This window comes from Lithobates pipiens, unplaced genomic scaffold (genome assembly GCF_037356315.1).
Source record: "Lithobates pipiens isolate NorthernLeopardFrog02 unplaced genomic scaffold, aLitPip1_a1.2 Scaffold_22, whole genome shotgun sequence".
NCBI classification, from domain to species: Eukaryota; Metazoa; Chordata; class Amphibia; order Anura; family Ranidae; genus Lithobates; species Lithobates pipiens.
Genome location: NW_027507784.1, coordinates 162,793,358 through 162,816,046, shown reverse-complemented (window position 1 = coordinate 162,816,046; position 22,689 = coordinate 162,793,358).

The following is a 22,689-nucleotide window of genomic DNA, read 5'->3' as shown; positions in this document are numbered from 1 at the left end:
GAGATGGGGAATGCAGATGCCCTGTCCCGTGTGCACTCCTGTTGGGCCACAGGTGTTCCAACCCTGGGGTTGAAACAAGGGGGGAGGATATGTGGCAGGATGTTCCAGAGAGAGCCAGGAAAAGTCCTGTTCGGGGTTTATACCTCTTCCAGGCTCCTCTCATACACGTTCAGAAATCTGTGATCCATGATCCAGTTCGGATCTTGGTCCTCTTCCCCAGGCTAATTTAATCTCACCTGAGCAGACAGCCTTTGCTCTCGGCCTGGGACATTCACACAAAGTTCATTGGGGAAGAGAGTAAGGTTGGTAAAACCTGTTAAGCTGTTATTTGTAGAGACTGACAAGCGTTAGGCTTGTTCAGCCTGGTAGTGAGGGCCTGCAGACTGTATAGCTAGAGCCGTGACACGGCTAGGTTTTGTGTTTTGTTACTTTGCCCTTTAATTTGTTTTCTGGAGCACTGTACAGCACCTGTATATGGACTTGTATATACCACAAATAAACAAAGCACTGTTTGTCACTTCATCTCTGGATTTGGGTATCTGTGCCTGAGAAACTGCTCATCCCAGGGAGCTTTATACCTGCTACCTGTCCCCCAGGCTACAATATATATAGATATAAAAAGGTTATTACGTTATTTTATGTTAATTATGGAAATTTATATATTGGTTAATAAAATGGCTGCTGTGGCCAATTCACTCCACCCATGTGTTCTGTGGTCATTAATGGGAGGGATGGGGTTATTGGTAACAGGATAAGCTGTAGTTAATACCATAGTCATGCCACATACACACGACCGGACTTTCCAGCAGACTAGGTCTGACGGAATCAGTCCGTCAGACAATCCAATCGTGTGTGGGCTAATCTGATGGACTCAATTCCTATCGGGAAAACCGTTTTGTCTGTATGCTGGGCCGACTGACCAAATATGATGCAAGGGAAGCTATTGGCTACTGGCTATTGAACTTCCTTTTTTATTCCCGTCTTATGTCATCGCGTTCAAAGCAAATGGACTTTCGATTGGACTTAGTCCGTTCATGTGTGGCCAAGTCCGTTCGTTCGGAAAGTCTGTTAGAACTCCACAGAAAGTCCGTCGGGAAGACCATCGGACCTAGTCTGCCAGAAAGTCCGGTTGTGTGTGCGCGGCATGAAACTGCATTCTTAAATTTGTTTCCCTTTGGAAATTATATGTAGTTAAATGTTTTTCTGCCATGTCATCTTTATTTCTGTGTGGTTCACTCTTTGCAATAATTCATAACTTTAAGCATGTTATAATTAAAATATTTTTATTATAGTCTGACAACAGGGTGAATGCATCCCTGAGCAATTATTTAATTATTGTACCTGTAAGGAGCTCGACCAACCTACATCTCTGGTTTATGGCCTACCATTTATAGAACATATCCATACCTGTAACACCCCAACAGGGTAACTTTGACCCTTTATTTGTTTATTACTTCCTATTTAGACCTCATAGTGTCTATCTCTCAAATTTCTTTGTACTTCAAATGAAGTCCTCTGTTCTCTGTTACCTTTCTTAGAGGCAGCAGACATCATTCTACTTAAAAATATATAATTCCTAAACATAAAGGAAATGTTTGTTGAACAATGTTAATATTATGCTACACCTTTAAAGTGGAGGGCCACCCTGAAAACAATTTTTTTTTAAAAATTACAAAAAAATCTAAAAAAAAAAAAAATTAAATTTTTTATTTTTTTTTACTTACCAGAAATGCCTGTTGCTAGGCACATAATCCTAATCTTCCTCTTCCTCCTCCGCGGAGATCTTCTGTCTTCTCTCCGTCGCGGCGTCTTCTGGGTAATGGGTCGCGCTGTGTTCTGGGAACTGTGTGTTCCCGAACACAGTGCGTCCCATTCAGAAAGCGCTGCGGGACTCGCGCATGCGCAGTAGCTGCGGGACTCGCGCATGTGCAGTAGGAAACGGGCAGTGAAGCCATAAGGCTCCACTGCCTGTTTCCCTTAGAGGGAATGGCGGCGCCGGGACCCGAGAGCCGAGGGACGGGTCAGCCTCGGGCGGCCGACATCGCAGGCGCCCTGGACAGGTAAGTGTGTTTATTAAGTCAGCAGCTGCAGTGTTTGTCTTTTTTTTTAAATGGCCCTCCTCTTTAATGTATTATGTTCAAATGTAACCAGCTTACTTAATATATAAAGGTGCATACAAACTAGTGCTAAAGATACAATTAACTAATTAGTTGCACGTGGCGCTGTTACCTGTGTGCCTTTCAGTCAACACTCCCTAATCTTCTAAAAAATCCTATCCCACATCATACAAAATGTGATAATTAATAAACACTTAGGTGAATACCCAAATTTACATTTAGATTAAGTATACAGTGACATAAATGAGCAAACGTGAGTATAATCCATCCGCCAAATACTAAAAAAATCTAGAATATAAAAAAATATTATCTATAAAAATAAAGCAAAAAAATATATATATATATAATATCCAAATAATAAAGAGTCTTTTTATAGAAGCGTGAACAAGTCTCCAGTGTTTAAATCTCCTTATACACGTGACTCCTTCACCACACCATCCGTGCTTAATGACCCCCCTTCGTGAAAAAACTCACCAAATGCTAAGCCTTACACTCTCGTGTGAGGCAAAAGGGCTTGCAACAGATCTCTCAAGATGTAATTCAGATATCAGCTCATCCGATTTTATCTTCTCCAATTGCGTACTTCAATGTGTATATATAAATACCTCAAAGAAAAATCACAGAGGGAGACCCCAATAGTGTAATACTGCAATCACTCTTTAATGTAAAAAATCGCACTCTATATGCACTCACATGAACTTAAAAGGGTAAAATCACTTCAAAAGGATAAAGAAACTTGCTTCACAAATCTACTCCACAACAGCATTCTGAATACGTCGGGGCATTGGTGGTCACAGCGGACTTATTAGATACGATACTGGATCACTTAATCTCACCCCTCCTCGTGCGTCCCGCCTGGTCCCACACAGCAGGTCCGTTCGAAACAGGCGCCTTCAGATCAGATGATTCAGTTCACTTAGTCCTGTACCTCCTTCCCAGCTCCGTGTATGTCAGCTCAATGTTCACCAGATAGCCACGCCCCCGACATGTTTCGTCATATCAGACTTATTCATGGGATTGGCTATCTGGCCTAGCATCCCACCTTATATTCCCCCATCGTCCAATCAGCTCATCTCACTATCAGTCTCACATCCATATTGCTGGGATGTGTCCTGTCGTACACATTAAGCGCCGAAACCAGAACTATGATTCGCGCATGCTCAGATCTCAGTATTCGATATCCCCCTTTTTCGAAAACTGGTGATCGAAATATTCGATCCGCCAATACGCTACGGTCTCCGGTGCGTGCATCAAAGTATACTAGGTACGTCGAAACATTCGACCATAGTTGTAATATTCGACATACGGTAAATTCCGCTCAGGTGTCCACACAGGCTGCGTCCCACCAGGTCGCGCGTGCGCCGAGATCGAAACCGCATGTCCCCGTCTCCACAATATTCAAGTGTAAGAATCCGTGTCACCGTCTTCTGGAACCAAACAAAGTGCGAAACCAATCACAATACCTATGGTGGTGTCAGTCCCCATCTATAGTATCTCTCCATCTATGAGGCGATATCTTTCTAAATAACACCCTGTACCCAGTACACTCTGCTTAATCAATGTGTCCTCACACAGTAGATGAACCAGTCTGTCTACAGATACAGACTGGTACACTTATCTACCGCTGTGTCACCAATGCGCCAACGTTTACACCAATGATTAACATATAATATAAACTAACCCATTAGTGCACATTTTCATTATTATCCTGGAACATTCGATATACAGCTCCAATTTAAAATCAAATGGAGATGTATATATATCTGAAGCAACATCTAAAGTGTAAATACACAAATAAAACTCCAAATAAAAATCATTTTAAAACAAATAAAACAGGAACCTACTACTATTAGCCCTAAAAGAGACATAATAGGTACTCTCATAATAATCTCAGAACTCCCCCATCAATAACTTCACATCTATTATAAAGAATTGAAGATTAATGATCGGTAACCTCATAAACACTTCCATATCGGAGTGACACCCTTCCCTCTATAATGTTTGAAAGACAATACTTATGGCCTATTAGTGACTAAAAGTCACTAATATAGCAGTTCAGGTCCAGTTCTACATTCATACCCCTCGGATGAAGGCTCTTCAGCGAGAAGATCCACCTGGTTTCCCTTTGCGACAAATCTCTAACTCGATTAGAGCCCCTCCAAGAGGGATGAACATGGTCTATTCCACAGAACTGCAATAAATTCGGATTTTGTTGGTGATATTCTTTGAAATGTAATGATACGCTATGATACTGGTAACCTTTACGGATATTAGTCAAATGTTCTGAGATTCGTACTCTCAATAATCTCTTGGTGCGTCCTACATACAGTAAGTTACAGGGGCACCACAGTAGGTACACGACATGTGTCATATTACACGTCATGAATTCCTTAATGTCAAATGTTTCACCCTCACTGTTCGTTATTGAGGTGATTCCCCTGTTTACCTGCTGTACAGTCCTACAACAGATACACCTCCTACAAGCATAAAAGCCTTTCAGTTCACCCGAAATAGTTGCTCGCTGAGGAGGGTCCAGGATCTTTTTTACGACTCGATCACCGATGTTAGGTGCCCGTCTGTAGATGAACCCCGGAGTTTTGGGTATCACACTCCCCAGATGTTTGTCCCTTCCCAAAATATGCCAATGTGTCCTGAAAATTTGCTCTACCTCTCTAAATTGATGATGGAAATTGGATAGGAATCTTAATTGGTGTTGTGTCCCCCCTTCTCCCTTTCTCCTCCCCTCCAGGCAAGCTTCCCTTGGAATATTCGCAACTGTCCCAATAGTTTCATCCAAGGTGGTCTCTGAATACCCTTTCTGTATGAACCTTTCTTTCAAAATTTGGGATTTGGCTACGAAATCTTCTCTAGTTGTACAGTTCCTGCGGACCCTTAAAAATTGTCCCTTAGGGATATTTCTAATCCAAGATGGATGATGTCCGCTCTTCGTTGTTAAATAGCTGTTCCTGTCTGTATTTTTAAAGTACACTGTGGTATTGAATCTATCATCCTTTCTCTCTATCAAGAGGTCAAGGAAATTTACCACCGTGGGATTAATATTGAACTCCAACTTAATGTCGTTCGAGTTGGAGTTCAATCTCTCCAAAAAGTTTAAAACAGAAGCCTTAGTACCCCCCCATATGAAAAACAGGTCATCTATGAATCTGCGATAGAAAATTAGCTGTGGGCATTCAATACCAAACACATATCTATCCTCCCACTCGGCCATAAATAAGTTGGCAAGGCTAGGGGCATATTTAGCCCCCATTGCCACGCCAACTCTCTGGGCATAGAAGGTCCCATCAAACCAGAAGTAGCTGTGGGTCATGCAAAACTCAAGTGCCTGGCCCACAAACACCTTCCGGGCATGTGGGATATCCTCCCTTCTGCTCATAGCCCAGTTAAGTGCTAATAGGGCATCTTGATGTTGAATGATAGTGTATAGGCTAGCTACATCAGCCGTAACCAAATACACTTCCATAGACGAGGGGATGGAGATCATATTGAGGGATTTCAGCAAATCTGTTGTGTCCTTCAGATATGCTCTTGTGTTTTTCACACTGGGTTGGAGTGATCTATCTAAATATTCTCCCAGTCTGGAGGTGACCGATCCTATCCCATTCACAATAGGACGTGGTGGAGGAGCCACCACATCCTTGTGAATTTTGGGCAAGGTGTAGATCACCGGTATCCTGCAGCTGCTAGGGACCAGATATTTCTTTTCTTTTAAACTGAGTACTCCCTTCCCATATCCCCACTCCACCAAAGCCTCTAATTGGTTCTTATATTCATCTGTAGGATCAAAGTTTAATTTTTTGTAAGTGGTGGTGTCCCCCAACAGATCATTCAGCTGGTCATGATAAAATGATCTGTCGAGGATCACCACCCCCCCCCCTTTGTCTGCCGGGCGTATGATAATATCATTATTCTCCTCTAGGGATTTAATCCCCTCTTTAATATACCTTGGGTTCACGCCCTTGCTAACGGGGAGTTTTTCCAAATCATTTAACACCAAGTTTTTAAAAACCTCAACAAAATGATTACCAGTTAGCTGCGGATTAAATAGTGACCGATTTCTCAGTCCACTACCCATTTGACTACTAGGATTATCAATCACTACTTTCGAAGTATTGGGGTGTGACAAAAAATATTTCTTAATATTTAAGGTACGAAAATATTTATGTGCATCAATATACAAATCAAACTTATTCATACTCTGTCGTGGAGCACATTTAAGTCCCATGTTCAGAATATTTAATTCCCTCTTATTCAATATTGCCTTGCTTAAATTAAAGATACCATTATCTAAGTGTCCCTCAGTCTTTTTCTTGGATTGTTTCCTCCATCCTGCCCTGCACCCCCTCCTCCTCTCCCCATTGGACCTTCTTGTTGAATGGGCCAATTTCTCTGTCCATTGGGCACAGCTGGAGTGTGTCCTCTCGGGGTTGTCCCTCCCCCTCTCCCTCCTCTCCCCCTCTGATTTAAAAAAGGGGGGGGGTGGAAGAGTCCGAGGTGGGAACCCAGGTTCATTCATCCTTCCATTTCCATCATCGTATGTCAAAGGCATAAACCTGTTGTATAATGGTATCGAATTACCCCTTCCTCGATTACCATCATATCCATATTCCTGTCCCCATCTTTGATTACTTTGAGGTGCAAATTGTACTGGGTAGAGATTCCTATCTCCATAGGGTGGTGGGTAATCATAGTAGTTCCCTTGATGATCATTACCCCTTTCCCTTGAATATGGCCCAGGTGAATAGTACTCACCATAGGAATTTACTCTACCCTGTTGTGTGTTGTTATACCCTTGGCTAGGGGTCTGAATTAGGGGGGTTTTCTTATTATTCATCTTACTCTTACCTACTTCCCCTTTATTCCCGTGCTTGGAGTTATAAATTTCCTTACTTGGGGGTTCATTAGCATCGATAGAGCCTTGAATGTTTATAGTCTGCCCTCCATTTGCCTGCCAAGCATAGATTTTGTTGTTTCTAAAATCAGTTACATCTCTATTATATTTCTTAACCTTCTTTTTCTGAATATCCTTATCCCATTTTTCTAGTTTTTTCTTCATTGTCTCATTAAACTCTTTCATTTGGTTATTGTCTCCCAGAGGTTCCAGTTTTATTTTCATTAGTTCAATCTGTTCCTTTAATTTAGCTAATTTAATCTCTTTCCTTTTTAGGACTAAAGCTTGTAGTTCCATCCCCATTTTATTAAAAAAGGTGAGCCACTCATCCATAAAAAGCTGGTCATTTAGACCATCTTGTGGACAAACTTCCCATCTTAAACTTCTGAAGATGAGACCCTCTTTTAGGTATTGTTCAAATGTGAGTACATCCCACCAGGTTTTAACCTGTTTCTCTAACAGATGGTCTAAGGTTTTCAAAAGACCTGTGATGTCTTCCTCCTCTTCCATCATTTCATGGTTATTGGAGAAAATATTGGCTGGATTGATCTGCCGTGAGGCTAGATAATTAATGGCTTCCATCCCTTCACTAATGCGTGCAGGAAACAACACCCCCCTTCAAGCTGCTTGTGGTTATCTAAATGCTATAAATTATTAAAGATACACACACACACCAAACCCTTTACCTAGTGTATCACCACAGCGCTTAAATGACACGAATTCTACACCTTAGCTGCCACTTGTTACAAACTGTCAAAATATATAAAGGTGCATACAAACTAGTGCTAAAGATACAATTAACTAATTAGTTGCACGTGGCGCTGTTACCTGTGTGCCTTTCAGTCAACACTCCCTAATCTTCTAAAAAATCCTATCCCACATCATACAAAATGTGATAATTAATAAACACTTAGGTGAATACCCAAATTTACATTTAGATTAAGTATACAGTGACATAAATGAGCAAACGTGAGTATAATCCATCCGCCAAATACTAAAAAAATCTAGAATATAAAAAAATATTATCTATAAAAATAAAGCAAAAAAATATATATATATAATATCCAAATAATAAAGAGTCTTTTTATAGAAGCGTGAACAAGTCTCCAGTGTTTAAATCTCCTTATACACGTGACTCCTTCACCACACCATCCGTGCTTAATGACCCCCCTTCGTGAAAAAACTCACCAAATGCTAAGCCTTACACTCTCGTGTGAGGTAAAAGGGCTTGCAACAGATCTCTCAAGATGTAATTCAGATATCAGCTCATCCGATTTTATCATCTCCAATTGCGTACTTCAATGTGTATATATAAATACCTCAAAGAAAAATCACAGAGGGAAATCCCTCAATATGATCTCCATCCCCTCGTCTATGGAAGTGTATTTGGTTACGGCTGATGTAGCTAGCCTATACACTATCATTCAACATCAAGATGCCCTATTAGCACTTAACTGGGCTATGAGCAGAAGGGAGGATATCCCACATGCCCGGAAGGTGTTTGTGGGCCAGGCACTTGAGTTTTGCATGACCCACAGCTACTTCTGGTTTGATGGGACCTTCTATGCCCAGAGAGTTGGCGTGGTAATGGGGGCTAAATATGCCCCTAGCCTTGCCAACTTATTTATGGCCGAGTGGGAGGATAGATATGTGTTTGGTATTGAATGCCCACAGCTAATTTTCTATCGCAGATTCATAGATGACCTGTTTTTCATATGGGGGGGTACTAAGGCTTCTGTTTTAAACTTTTTGGAGAGATTGAACTCCAACTCGAACGACATTAAGTTGGAGTTCAATATTAATCCCACGGTGGTAAATTTCCTTGACCTCTTGATAGAGAGAAAGGATGATAGATTCAATACCACAGTGTACTTTAAAAATACAGACAGGAACAGCTATTTAACAACGAAGAGCGGACATCATCCATCTTGGATTAGAAATATCCCTAAGGGACAATTTTTAAGGGTCCGCAGGAACTGTACAACTAGAGAAGATTTCGTAGCCCAATCCCAAATTTTGAAAGAAAGGTTCATACAGAAAGGGTATTCAGAGACCACCTTGGATGAAACTATTGGGACAGTTGCGAATATTCCAAGGGAAGCTTGCCTGGAGGGGAGGAGAAAGGGAGAAGGGGGGACACAACACCAATTAAGATTCCTATTCTATTTCCATCATCAATTTAGAGAGGTAGAGCAAATTTTCAGGACACATTGGCATATTTTGGGAAGGGACAAACATCTGGGGAGTGTGATACCCAAAACTCCGGGGTTCATCTACAGACGGGCACCTAACATCGGTGATCGAGTCGTAAAAAAGATCCTGGACCCTCCTCAGCGAGCAACTATTTCGGGTGAACTGAAAGGCTTTTATGCTTGTAGGAGGTGTATCTGTTGTAGGACTGTACAGCAGGTAAACAGGGGAATCACCTCAATAACGAACAGTGAGGGTGAAACATTTGACATTAAGGAATTCATGACGTGTAATATGACACATGTCGTGTACCTACTGTGGTGCCCCTGTAACTTACTGTATGTAGGACGCACCAAGAGATTATTGAGAGTACGAATCTCAGAACATTTGACTAATATCCGTAAAGGTTACCAGTATCATAGCGTATCATTACATTTCAAAGAATATCACCAACAAAATCCGAATTTATTGCAGTTCTGTGGAATAGACCATGTTCATCCCTCTTGGAGGGGCTCTAATCGAGTTAGAGATTTGTCGCAAAGGGAAACCAGGTGGATCTTCTCGCTGAAGAGCCTTCATCCGAGGGGTATGAATGTAGAACTGGACCTGAACTGCTATATTAGTGACTTTTAGTCACTAATAGGCCATAAGTATTGTCTTTCAAACATTATAGAGGGAAGGGTGTCACTCCGATATGGAAGTGTTTATGAGGTTACCGATCATTAATCTTCAATTCTTTATAATAGATGTGAAGTTATTGATGGGGGAGTTCTGAGATTATTATGAGAGTACCTATTATGTCTCTTTTAGGGCTAATAGTAGTAGGTTCCTGTTTTATTTGTTTTAAAATGATTTTTATTTGGAGTTTTATTTGTGTATTTACACTTTAGATGTTGCTTCAGATATACCGTATATACTCGAGTATAAGCCGAGATTTTCAGCCTCTTTTTTGAGGCTGAAAGTGCCCCCCTCGGCTTATACTCGAGTCATCGCTGTCTGCCCGCTCGATCAGCGTGTCGAGCAGACAGACAGCGGCCATTCTATTCAAAAGCCGCGCCTCCGGCTCCGCCTTCGCCTGTGATAGGCGGAACACTGAATTTCCCAGCAGCCTGTGTTCCGCCTATCACGGACATCGTATCATCCTCGTACTACGGACGAGGATGATACGACGTCTGTGATAGGCGGAACACAGGCTGCTGGGAAATTCAGTGTTCCGCCTATCACAGGCGAAGGCGGCGGCGCAGCTTTTGAACTTTACAATGGCCGCCGACGAAGAGGGCACGGGACGGCACGGCACGGGACGGGACGGGACGGGGGCAAGGCAAGGCACGACATGGGACGGATGCAAGGAGGCAAGGCACGGCACGGGACGGAGGCAAGGAGGCAAGGCACGGGACAGAGGCTCGGGACAAAGGTAGGCTGGACACACACACACACACACACACACACACACACACACATGGATGGAGACACACACAGGGATGGATGGATGGATGGATGGAGACACACACACACAGGGATGGATGGATGGATGGAGACACACACACACAGGGATGGATGGATGGATGGATGGAGACACACACACACAGGGATGGATGGATGGATGGACACACACACACACAGGGATGGATGGACGGACACACAGGGATGGACGGACACACAGGGATGGACGGACACACAGGGATGGACGGACACACAGGGATGGACGGACACACACACAGGGATGGACAGGCATGTCTCACCCTCGGCTTATACACGAGTCAATAAGTTTGCCAGTTTTTTTGGGGGTAAATTGGGGGCCTCGGCTTATATTCGGGTCGGCCTATACTCGAGTATATACGGTATATACATCTCCATTTGATTTTAAATTGGAGTTGTATATCGAATGTTCCAGGATAATAATGAAAATGTGCACTAATGGGTTAGTTTATATTATATGTTAATCATTGGTGTAAACGTTGGCGCATTGGTGACACAGCGGTAGATAAGTGTACCAGTCTGTATCTGTAGACAGACTGGTTCATCTACTGTGTGAGGACACATTGATTAAGCAGAGTGTACTGGGTACAGGGTGTTATTTAGAAAGATATCGCCTCATAGATGGAGAGATACTATAGATGGGGACTGACACCACCATAGGTATTGTGATTGGTTTCGCACTTTGTTTGGTTCCAGAAGACGGTGACACGGATTCTTACACTTGAATATTGTGGAGACGGGGACATGCGGTTTCGATCTCGGCGCACGCGCGACCTGGTGGGACGCAGCCTGTGTGGACACCTGAGCGGAATTTACCGTATGTCGAATATTACAACTATGGTCGAATGTTTCGACGTACCTAGTATACTTTGATGCACGCACCGGAGACCGTAGCGTATTGGCGGATCGAATATTTCGATCACCAGTTTTCGAAAAAGGGGGATATCGAATACTGAGATCTGAGCATGCGCGAATCATAGTTCTGGTTTCGGCGCTTAATGTGTACGACAGGACACATCCCAGCAATATGGATGTGAGACTGATAGTGAGATGAGCTGATTGGACGATGGGGGAATATAAGGTGGGATGCTAGGCCAGATAGCCAATCCCATGAATAAGTCTGATATGACGAAACATGTCGGGGGCGTGGCTATCTGGTGAACATTGAGCTGACATACACGGAGCTGGGAAGGAGGTACAGGACTAAGTGAACTGAATCATCTGATCTGAAGGCGCCTGTTTCGAACGGACCTGCTGTGTGGGACCAGGCGGGACGCACGAGGAGGGGTGAGATTAAGTGATCCAGTATCGTATCTAATAAGTCCGCTGTGACCACCAATGCCCCGACGTATTCAGAATGCTGTTGTGGAGTGGATTTGTGAAGCAAGTTTCTTTATCCTTTTGAAGTGAATTTACCCTTTTAAGTTCATGTGAGTGCATATAGAGTGCGATTTTTTACATTAAAGAGTGATTGCAGTATTACACTATTGGGGTCTCCCTCTGTGATTTTTCTTTGAGGTACTTATATATACACATTGAAGTACGCAATTGGAGAAGATAAAATCGGATGAGCTGATATCTGAATTACATCTTGAGAGATCTGTTGCAAGCCCTTTTGCCTCACACGAGAGTGTAAGGCTTAGCATTTGGTGAGTTTTTTCACGAAGGGGGGTCATTAAGCACGGATGGTGTGGTGAAGGAGTCACGTGTATAAGGAGATTTAAACACTGGAGACTTGTTCACGCTTCTATAAAAAGACTCTTTATTATTTGGATATTATATATATATATTTTTTTGCTTTATTTTTATAGATAATATTTTTTTATATTCTAGATTTTTTTAGTATTTGGCGGATGGATTATACTCACGTTTGCTCATTTATGTCACTGTATACTTAATCTAAATGTAAATTTGGGTATTCACCTAAGTGTTTATTAATTATCACATTTTGTATGATGTGGGATAGGATTTTTTAGAAGATTAGGGAGTGTTGACTGAAAGGCACACAGGTAACAGCGCCACGTGCAACTAATTAGTTAATTGTATCTTTAGCACTAGTTTGTATGCACCTTTATATATTTTGACAGTTTGTAACAAGTGGCAGCTAAGGTGTAGAATTCGTGTCATTTAAGCGCTGTGGTGATACACTAGGTAAAGGGTTTGGTGTGTGTGTATCTTTAATAATTTTTAACCAGCTTACTTGCTGTTGCTTTATTCTAATGGCTTCATCATTCCAAATGTTGCCTAATTTTGCTCAATAAAAACTTTTATTGCTAAACAAATAAAGTAAAGTGTGATTATTAAACAAGTGTGACTAAACAAGTGTACTTCTGTCTCGGTCTGATTCATGGTTTCTGACAGCCAGTTATAATCTTTTTTTTTTTTTAACTTTTTTTTTGTGACTAATTGGAGGGGGGGCATCACCCATGCGCCCCTATAGATGGGCCGCCACTGGTTGTATGTGTTTTTTTTTGCTCTAAGTATTTGAATTGTTTTCACTTAACAATATTTCTTTCATACCAATAGCCCCCTATGTAATAGCATATTTACACTAACAGGTTCTCTTTAATGAAACATCAAGGGTTTTGTAGACTCCTGATGTCTTCTATGAGCTCCACTGAAAATGTCCATAAACCCACAATAATAAAACTTGTCATTATATGCAATATTGCATGCTTGTCCTACCCATGCAGGCTCAAGGGTGGTTAATCCTTTGTATTGTGTAAAAAGTCCTGGCTGATTCTTCAGTTCTCCATCCCTCTGACCTGTCTGTCCCAGTCACATGTGAAAAAAGAGAAAACACTGTGCTAAACCCCAGTGAAAACTAAAATTAACATATATAGCAGCTAGCACTCAAACAAAGTCAAAATAGCATGTGGAAAAATATGTGCAACTCTCAAACTTATAACCATAAAAATGAAAACATGATATACAATAACTAGTGAATACTCTACTGCAAATTATGTCAAAAGTCATGCAATAGTATGAAACAAAACCATGTGAAATGTGAACAAAAGAACCAAACTCAAATGGTGTTAATGGAACACAGTGAATTATGGGACCAAGTCCATATGTTAAACACAGAGATGACTTCCGGTTCCGGCGCCACATGAGCAGGCTGTGAGTGGACGCAGCTCCCGCCGAACCCCTCTATATCGCTGCCTGTAGACCTGCTAAAACTCCGGGGTTGCTCCCCAAACTCCACCTCACTTACGGGGGACTCATGGACCGCTTTGTGGAGCGGTCATATGCCCGGGCTGTCTCTTCCTCGCCGTCCTCAGCAGAAGACGCGGCCCTCGGCGCGGCCAAGATGGCGACCACGCTACCAGCGGATCAGGTCGGGCCCTTGATCACAGCAGAGATGCAGGGAAATCAACAACCGGTGGGCATAGCCCAAGAAGTTGTAGCCCTTCTAGGCCCTACTTTAACAGCCACAGTGGATGCAGCCGTACACAAAGGGCTGGAGCAGCTCCATATAGAGCTACAAGCACAGGCGCAACGAATCACCCAGACGGAAGATCGGATTTCTTTTCTGGAGGATGATACTACGGCACAATCGGCGACGATCGCCCGTCTCACGGCGGAGACGAGGGATCTGTGGGAAAAGATCGATGACCTCGAGAACCGCTCCAGAAGAAACAATTTACGAATCATTGGTCTTCCGGAAACGATTACTGCGAATCACCTCGCTGACATATGTGCTAAAGTCATACCGGAACAATTGGGTCTCCGCATACCCTGTACTATCGAACGTGCTCACCGCATCGGCCAATATGAGGATACCCGCACTAAGCCTAGGCATGTCATTGTAAGGTATCTCAATTATGCTGACAAGGCAGCGATTTTACAAGCATTCCGGCGCAATCGTACCTTGACCGTTGATGGAGCTAAACTTCTACTATTTGCCGACTATTCAGTAGAGGTCATGAAACGCAGGAAGGCATTCGCTCCGGTGTGTACTACGCTACACCAACAACAAGTAAAGTTTTCCTTGGCCTACCCTGCTATTCTACGAATGGAAGCGCCTTCAGGGGAACGCCTATCTTTTACGTCACCGGACGAAGCAGCAAGATACCTGGCTCAAGCCACCACAGAAATGGACCATACAGATGCTTCGATCGGCTCTCCGTCCCGCCCTGACCCTGGAGATCGCAGACCGCGCTCCAGCCCTAGCAAGCCGCCGTATAAGCGCACCCGACTCACCCAGCTATCGAATCGTGAAGGAAATCGTGGCCGCTGAAATCGGAAGTTTTGGATACGAGGAGACCACGCTACTACTCCCCGCACTGACGATGGAATTGGCCTGATAAGTACACGCTTGTTTTTCTCCCATGGGCCTACACTTCTACAGTTTGCATCAAGTTAGCAGTTCTTTAGTGTTATGGCTCAGGGCTCCTACTGGTTTACTGCGACTATAAAGCGCTCGCTTAAGTTCTGTTTATAAACATTTACTCTACATACCACCGAGGCGGTAACCTGCTTTTAAATGCTGGACTACAGTGTATACGAGGCGGATATGTTCTCTTAGCCCGCCACTCTGATCCCACATGACACTGCTTTATACTCTATATTCGCAACGGTTGCTCGCTTGGAAGCGGGAACCCTTACCGCCCTCAGCCTGGGTCATTCCCACTGCAGCATCTATGCTGTCCCCCACGTGGGGTGCTGAACTCGGCTCTTGATCCCTCCTGGACAATACTCAAGTGTAAGGGGGAGGCGGGAGGGTCGGTATCCACATACGGTTGGATGTGGAAAAAAGGGAAGTTCATGATAGATTGTTTAGGTACCTTCTGGGTATTAATTTGTTCTTTATTCCATGCAGGTTATGCTCTACGTTACATGTTGTTTTTTATTTCGTGCTTCTATGAATGCTCTATGCCCTTAAGCCTAGAAACGACACGGTCTTCGAGAGTTCCCCTATTTGGCGGATCGAGATTATGGGGGAGGTTTCCCCGCTACCTCTTAGCGCTGACATCTGAACTATTACTACTATGGCTTCGTCGGTCGAGGGGGATCACTTGAAGATCGTGTCGTGGAATGTTAAGGGGCTTCGCTCCCCATGTAAACGGCTGATGATCCTTAGACATTTGAAACGGTTGCGAGCGGATGTGGCTCTGTTACAAGAGACGCACCTCTCGGCTGATGATATGCAACGCCTCCGTAGGTTGTGGGTGGGAGAGGTTTTTGGGTCCCCATCTGATGGTCGTAGGGCCGGGGTAGTGATTCTGTTACATAAAAAGCTAACCTATACAGTTAAGAATGTACAAGTGGATCAGCTAGGTCGCATGATCACCATTTCACTCAAATTAGCCCATTCGGATATCGCTATTACTAATGTCTATGCCCCAAACTCACCTGACTCTACCTTTTTTCGTGACTTGATTACCTGGACGACGATGATACCGGAAGCTTTACACGTTTTGGGAGGAGATTTTAACGCGGTGATGTCACCCACCCTTGACCGTTCGAGCAGATCCGCAGCAGACCTGTTTCCAGTGACGGGCAATAGATGACTGGGCAGCAATGAGTATGTGTGTAATGATGGGGTGAAATTTGGAGACCAATTAGAGAGGCCTAGCCTGAAGAGAGCCATTTGTGGGGTTAACTCAATGGTTATGTTAGTAACATTGTGAATATGTCTGTCCAGAATGCGCCAATAGATGGACATGCCCACCAAATACGGAAAATATGTCCATCCATGTCACAATTTCTCCAATATTTGCTAGAGTGGTTTGGAACATTCAAGCCAATTTCACAGGGGAATAGTACCACTTGTACAAAATTTTCACTGAGGTTTCCCAGTGGGAAATGTTTTTAGAGTACATGGTGGATGAGCTTAGTGCTTGGTACCAGATAGTGAGAGGGATTTGATTTGTAACTGGGATTCCCAGTATTTTATAGTTGGGGTGTGTTCCTCCAGATTTGTTAGTAGGCCAAAAAGATAAGATCTGCCAAGAGTTTTGTTGTTGGTTGAGGAAAGAAAATTGTAAGATGTCCTTAGTCCAAGTGTTGTGTGAGGTTGAGATGGTGGTGAGTATATGACGGAGCCTTAAGTGTACATATAGAAGTCCTTATTGGAGATGGAAAAACAGTCTTTCGTTTGGAGGAAGGATGAGAGTTGATTATGTTGGAACAGGTCCCCAATCTTTTGAAGACCCTGTGAGAACCAGTTCTGAAGCGGAAGGTCTGGTGATAAGAAAGATAGGGCTGATAATGGGAGTTGTTGAAGGGCTTCCACATGTATTCCTCTTGTGGTATGTAGAACTGGAGGATGGTAAAAGTAAAGGTGTTTGGGCAAAGGCATTTGCTTCGATAAGAGTCCAAGGTTGCGAGGAGGACATGTCTCATTACGTTTTGGTTTGATCCAAAATTATTGTTTTGTAGTGAGGACCCTTTTTTGGTCTCACCTTGCGAACTGATGCTGAAACTTGCACTGCATTTTGTGAACTGATTTCAGGATGTCATTAACTTAACATACACATATACAAGCAACATTTCATGGTGGGGGGGGGCAAGAAAATGTTTGCTCAGTCAATTTCAAATAATGTTAAAGACGGCCCTGGGCCCGAGTGAGTGTGTGCTGCTGCACAGGCGCAATCTGGGGTGTCCAGTAATTTAGATTGTAGGTTGGGAGCAGTAAAGTGAGAGAAGGATCCTCTGTATAATATAGCAGGCAGATTTACTGGCTGGAGCTGCAGGTTTAATGCACAATCACATCCAGAGCCAGGCCACGCACCATTTGAGTCACACATCTAGAACAAATGTGCAGATCAGGAGTTTTGACTTTCCTATTATTTACTGACTGCATGCTTGTTCTGTGCCAGAGACTGACTGAGGCTAGAAAAAGCCAGAGAAATTGTATTTCCAGGAGAAGATCAGTATCGGCACCCTCCGTAGTTCCATATTTTACTCTGTATAGGTTTCCCTGAATGCAAGAATATAATGATTGTAGATCTCAGACCTGCTCTATATGGATGAAAGAATCCAAGAATGCATAGACAGCAAAGCTTTGACTGAAGAACTATAAAATCAAATAAAGGAATAGAGCATATACCAGGGCCTTATATTATGGCATGTCATTGATCCATTATAAGTTGTGGGTACCTACTATATAGAAACATGTGAAATTTGGATTATAATTGCTCATAACAGAGATGGTATTACATTTCAGAAGCCTAAATGGTATGTTCAAAATATCCATTAGGTATTATCTCTATGGAAAGAATTTGTTATATGGGAACGTGGAAAGGGTTTTTAATTAAATCAGAACTGAATGAGTACAGTTTTTATTTTTTTTTTAAAGGCAAACACAAAGAAATAATACAATATCTGAAAAGCCAGACACAAAGCCCCAAAGAAGCTGCTGAAATACACCTTGGTTGAACAACAGGATTACTCCTCCGACATGACCCTAGGGGATCTATTTATAAAAAAATATAATCGTGGAGTTAATATCTCAAGCATTTGCATAGCTGTCATGAATATTCCCTGTATTTGACTAAGGGTGAGTTCACACTGCATTTCATTGCAGCGTGTTGTACAGAATCGCATGACACTGAACAGCAGTACAGCACCAGTAACAAAGTGTACTTTTATAGTTTGTACAAAAAAAAGGAAGCTGTGTGTGTTGCGTTGATTCACACATCACATTGCTCCCTACCACAGTTGAGATCGGACAGCTGCCGGAGAGGTAAACCATTCCTGCAGCTGTCAGTTCTTGTGTGAATTCACCCTAATATGTTTATTTCCAGTGATCCATAATAATAATCCATAATATGGTATTTTCCTGAAATATGCACAAAAAGGAAAAATGTTGGGACTTTAAAGGTGCTCAAAACCTCCCCTTGGAATAACTAGTCATATACTATATAAAAATGTAGCGCCGGGCTCCTGAAGAGCATGCGCTATGTTTTTCAAAGTTAAAACTTTACCCAAACTACAGTTTGGTTTGGGTCTATTTGTTTAAATTTGACTTCTGTGTCAGTCTGACTGGACTGTGAGATGTTCAGCCTGGCCGCAGGGGGCACTGTCTCTGGTGGCAGGCGTGGAACTATGGTCTGGTCAGGCACTTAAGTAACTCTCTCTCGGAGCCAGGTCAGTGGGAGTGGCTCTCTCGTTGTGTCCTCTGGGAGAGGGTATTTAAGATACGGACGTCGGGGTTACGGTCCAGTATGAAGTGCTGATTAAATGGTCCTGGTCCTCCTGACAAGCCCCCAGGAAGGCAATGGCTTGGGGTGCGGTTCCACCCGACTTTGATGCCTCGGGGCTGGCTAGCCCAAGGCATGGAAACTAGAGGAGGATTCTGAGGTGGATGGGTGCCGTCTCTGGTCTGGGAGAGACCCATTTAACTTTGAGCACTCCAGGGGAGGACTCTTTAGAAGAAAACCACTTGTGAGTTTGGTTTTCTTAACAAGAGCCTGGAAGGGCTGAAGTAACTGAGATAATCCGGTCTTGTGGATATCGCCAAGTGGGCTGAAAGATCCAGGTATCCTACAATTGTTCTACAGCTTAGTTTCCTACGTGTTCTGCAACAACATCTGTGACAAAGACTTTGTTCCTGAGTAAGCAACTTGTTGGCGGCTAGGCCTTGTGAGAGGGACTGTCCAACCTGAGTGTTCATCCAGCTGCGAATGGCTATTCTCTGGATGCAGTCAAAGTAAGCAAGTTCCTTAACATTTATAGACTTTGACATTGAGAGTACCTGAATTCCTGTCCAACCCTCTGATCCCAAGTTAAAGACTGTTCAATGGTTGAAGTTTGCAACTAAAATCCATTCAACTGGATCTATTGTCAGTCTCAAGTTACTGGGTCACCTACCTCGGGACATCCCCTAGACGTGCAACAAGAAGAAGCTGAAGGTAATGATAAGCCTAAAAATAACCAGTAGCTCCTTCGGGGGTTAGTGCTACAAAAATATAACTTTCTTTTATTAAATTGGTTAAAATGTGTCTCAAAAAAACAGAAGACGCTACATTAAAACATAATATACCAACATCATACTGCAGTCCCCCTTGTCTCCAAAAGGTATATACCCTCTAGTAACTGATAAGATATAACATAGATATCAAGAATTACATCAGTTGGGGGAAATTGAAACCGTATGACGGCTTCCCAGGACGGCTGCTCTCATGGCTAAGCTGTGTTGCTAGAACACAGCATGGCCCCGATCTCTGTAAAGAGCCGCAGCTGTGGCTCTTTAACCATGTGATCAGCTGTTTGCAATCACAGCCAGTCACATGTAAACTTGGAGATGCCGGGAATCATCGTTTCTCGCCTCACACTCAGAGAGTGTGAGGAAAGGAGAGCCAATCAGCGGCATCTATTTGCAGAGGACAACTAGGAATGTAATCAGGGCATTGATCATCAGTGCCCTGATTACAATAAAGCACCCACAGTGACAGCAATACATGCCCACTAGTGCCAGCAATGAGTGCCCACCACTGCCAGCAATCAGTGGCCATTAGTGATGCAAGTCAGTACTGGCTATCAGTGCTGCCCATCACTGCTCCCCATCAGTGCAACCCATTAATGCCCATCAGTGCCCACCAGTGCCTCCCATCAGTTCCCACCAGTGCCACCCAGTGTCATCTATCAGTGCTCATCGGTGCCACATATCAGTAGCCATAAGTGCGGCATATTCGGGCCTCTTCATCAGTGCCAGCTAATCAGTACCCATAAGTGCACACTGACAGAAACTAAGAAAATCTTATTTTTTTCAAAATTTTCTGTCTTTTTTTGGAAAAAATAAAAAACCTAGAAGTGATTAAATACCACCAAAAGAAAGTTCTATCTGTGTGAAGAAAATGCAAAAAAATCACATGATTATACCCCATTTCCCCAAAAATAAGACCTAGCGGGATTGTCGGTGATGGCTGCAATATAAGCCCTATCTCCCCAAATAAGCCCTACCCTGTTTTCCCAAAAATAAGACCTGCTCTTAAAATAAGACCTACAAGGACTTAAACTAGGGCTTATTTGGGGGGTAGGGCTTATATTGCAGCCATCACCGACAATCACGCTAGGTCTTATTTTCGGGGAAATAGGGTAGTGTAGCATGACCGCGCAATTTTCATTCAAAGTGCCACAGTGCTGAAAGCTGAAAAATGGCCTGGGCAGAAAGGCGGTTAAGTGTCCTGTGTTGAGTTGGTTAAGAAGCTGATCGGGAAGCAGGCCACTGCATCCCTAACAATGGATAAAATAGAAATAGGGGGAAAACACTGCGCTATAATTAAATATATACAAAAGAAAGGCCTCAACAGCCAAAACAGCAGCCAACACCAAAAACAAACAAAGTTCAACAAACAAAAGGTAAAAATAGTGTAGCGCTTCTATAGTGATAAGTGTAATCAACAAAAATTAAAGGATAATCATGTAACAGAGATCATATGGATAATATAGATGGGTAGAGAAAAAGTCCATAAATGGGCACAAGTTTCACAATGCAGCTGGCACGAGGGTGGCCGAACCGTCTCAAAGCAGGAAGAGATCCCACTAAGCGAATGTGTTCATGTGAATCAGCTTGTCTGTAAACATCAAGGAAGGTAGATAAATACTTCTTACCAACTCTGTTGGACTCACACAGTCGTATGACAGTTGAGTCTGAAAGGCTTGAGGTCACAATCTGGGACCAAGGAGTAAATCGAGGGAGGTCCGTTGAACTGGTGGAGAAACTCCAAACGGCTGTATGCCCGATGATGTATTTCACAGATGGAACATCAAGGTAGTTTGTAGTCCAGCTCAGACGCGGCCCATTACACCGACACTCAAATCTCCCCAAGATGGGGAGGAAGATGTTTGGGGGTTTAGACCAAAAAGAAGGGAAAAAAGAAAAAAGGGCTCCACATGGTGCGGGTCAGACGGTATAAAATAATGATTTATTAAAGTCAAAAAGTTATTAATGACTTGGTGATCACAGAAAATGGAATAAAATGAAATTAAAAGCAATGTAGGGTGCCAACAGCTAGCCCAACGCGTTTCGACACATATGTCTTCGGCAGGGGCATGTTGGGGCCCACCACATTGCTAACAAATATATAGGGGGTCAGAAACAGTTCCGCCTACAAAGGGGCGGAGACTCCTGTCTCAGACAACCTCTTACAAATACAATGAACAATTTAATCAGATCAGGATAAGCATGTTCAAACGTGATAAACAAATACAAATATCGTCCAATATAACCTTCCTACTCATACGAGCTGTTAAATTGAATTTAGTGACAATAAAAGATGGATATAAACAGCCATAATCATAAATAAGTTACATATATTAGTCTGGGCCTCCTCAAACGTATACGTCCAGGGAAGTCTAATACACACATAGAACATATACAAAAATACATCTAGCACTAATGCAAGAAGATCGGCCATGTAATATTAATTCTATATAGACTGTATTGTACCATCACCTGAAAGGACTGGTTCACGTTTAAGTTGTATCATAAATGAAGCTATGAAAGTCAGGGTGGTGGTATCTAATGGCGATCAGTCATTGTGCAAGTTAGATGTTTCTTACTTGTTTACTGGCGGTATGCAGCCGAAAAGTGTATATGCGTAGCCATGGTAACTATTATTGCGTGTTATTCTATTGCTTAAAATTCCGGTCAGGTGACTAGAAACGTCATGACGTGCAATGTAGCCAAGAAGCCTCCACCAATCCCTCGATGTGCGTATCACATGACCAAATGTGGGAGGGATTATGAAGGACGTGCGTCCACGAGGTGGAGGCGTGTACGTATGAACGTCACACAGTGAATCACTTTACAAGAATGTAGGGGAGGGGAGGGGCGTCAGAACTTGGCGCCATTTCCCGCGTGGTGTGCGTCACCCGCCGCAGGGCGTGACGAGCGGCATCGGAACCAATCGGGGCAATCAAATACGTGACGGCATTGTGCATGCGTCGTGGCTTGTGACGCAATCACATCACGTAATGCGCCGTAGATATACAGAAGACTCGTTATACCCGGGGCAAGCGGAAAAATACAAGAGGACGCAGTCA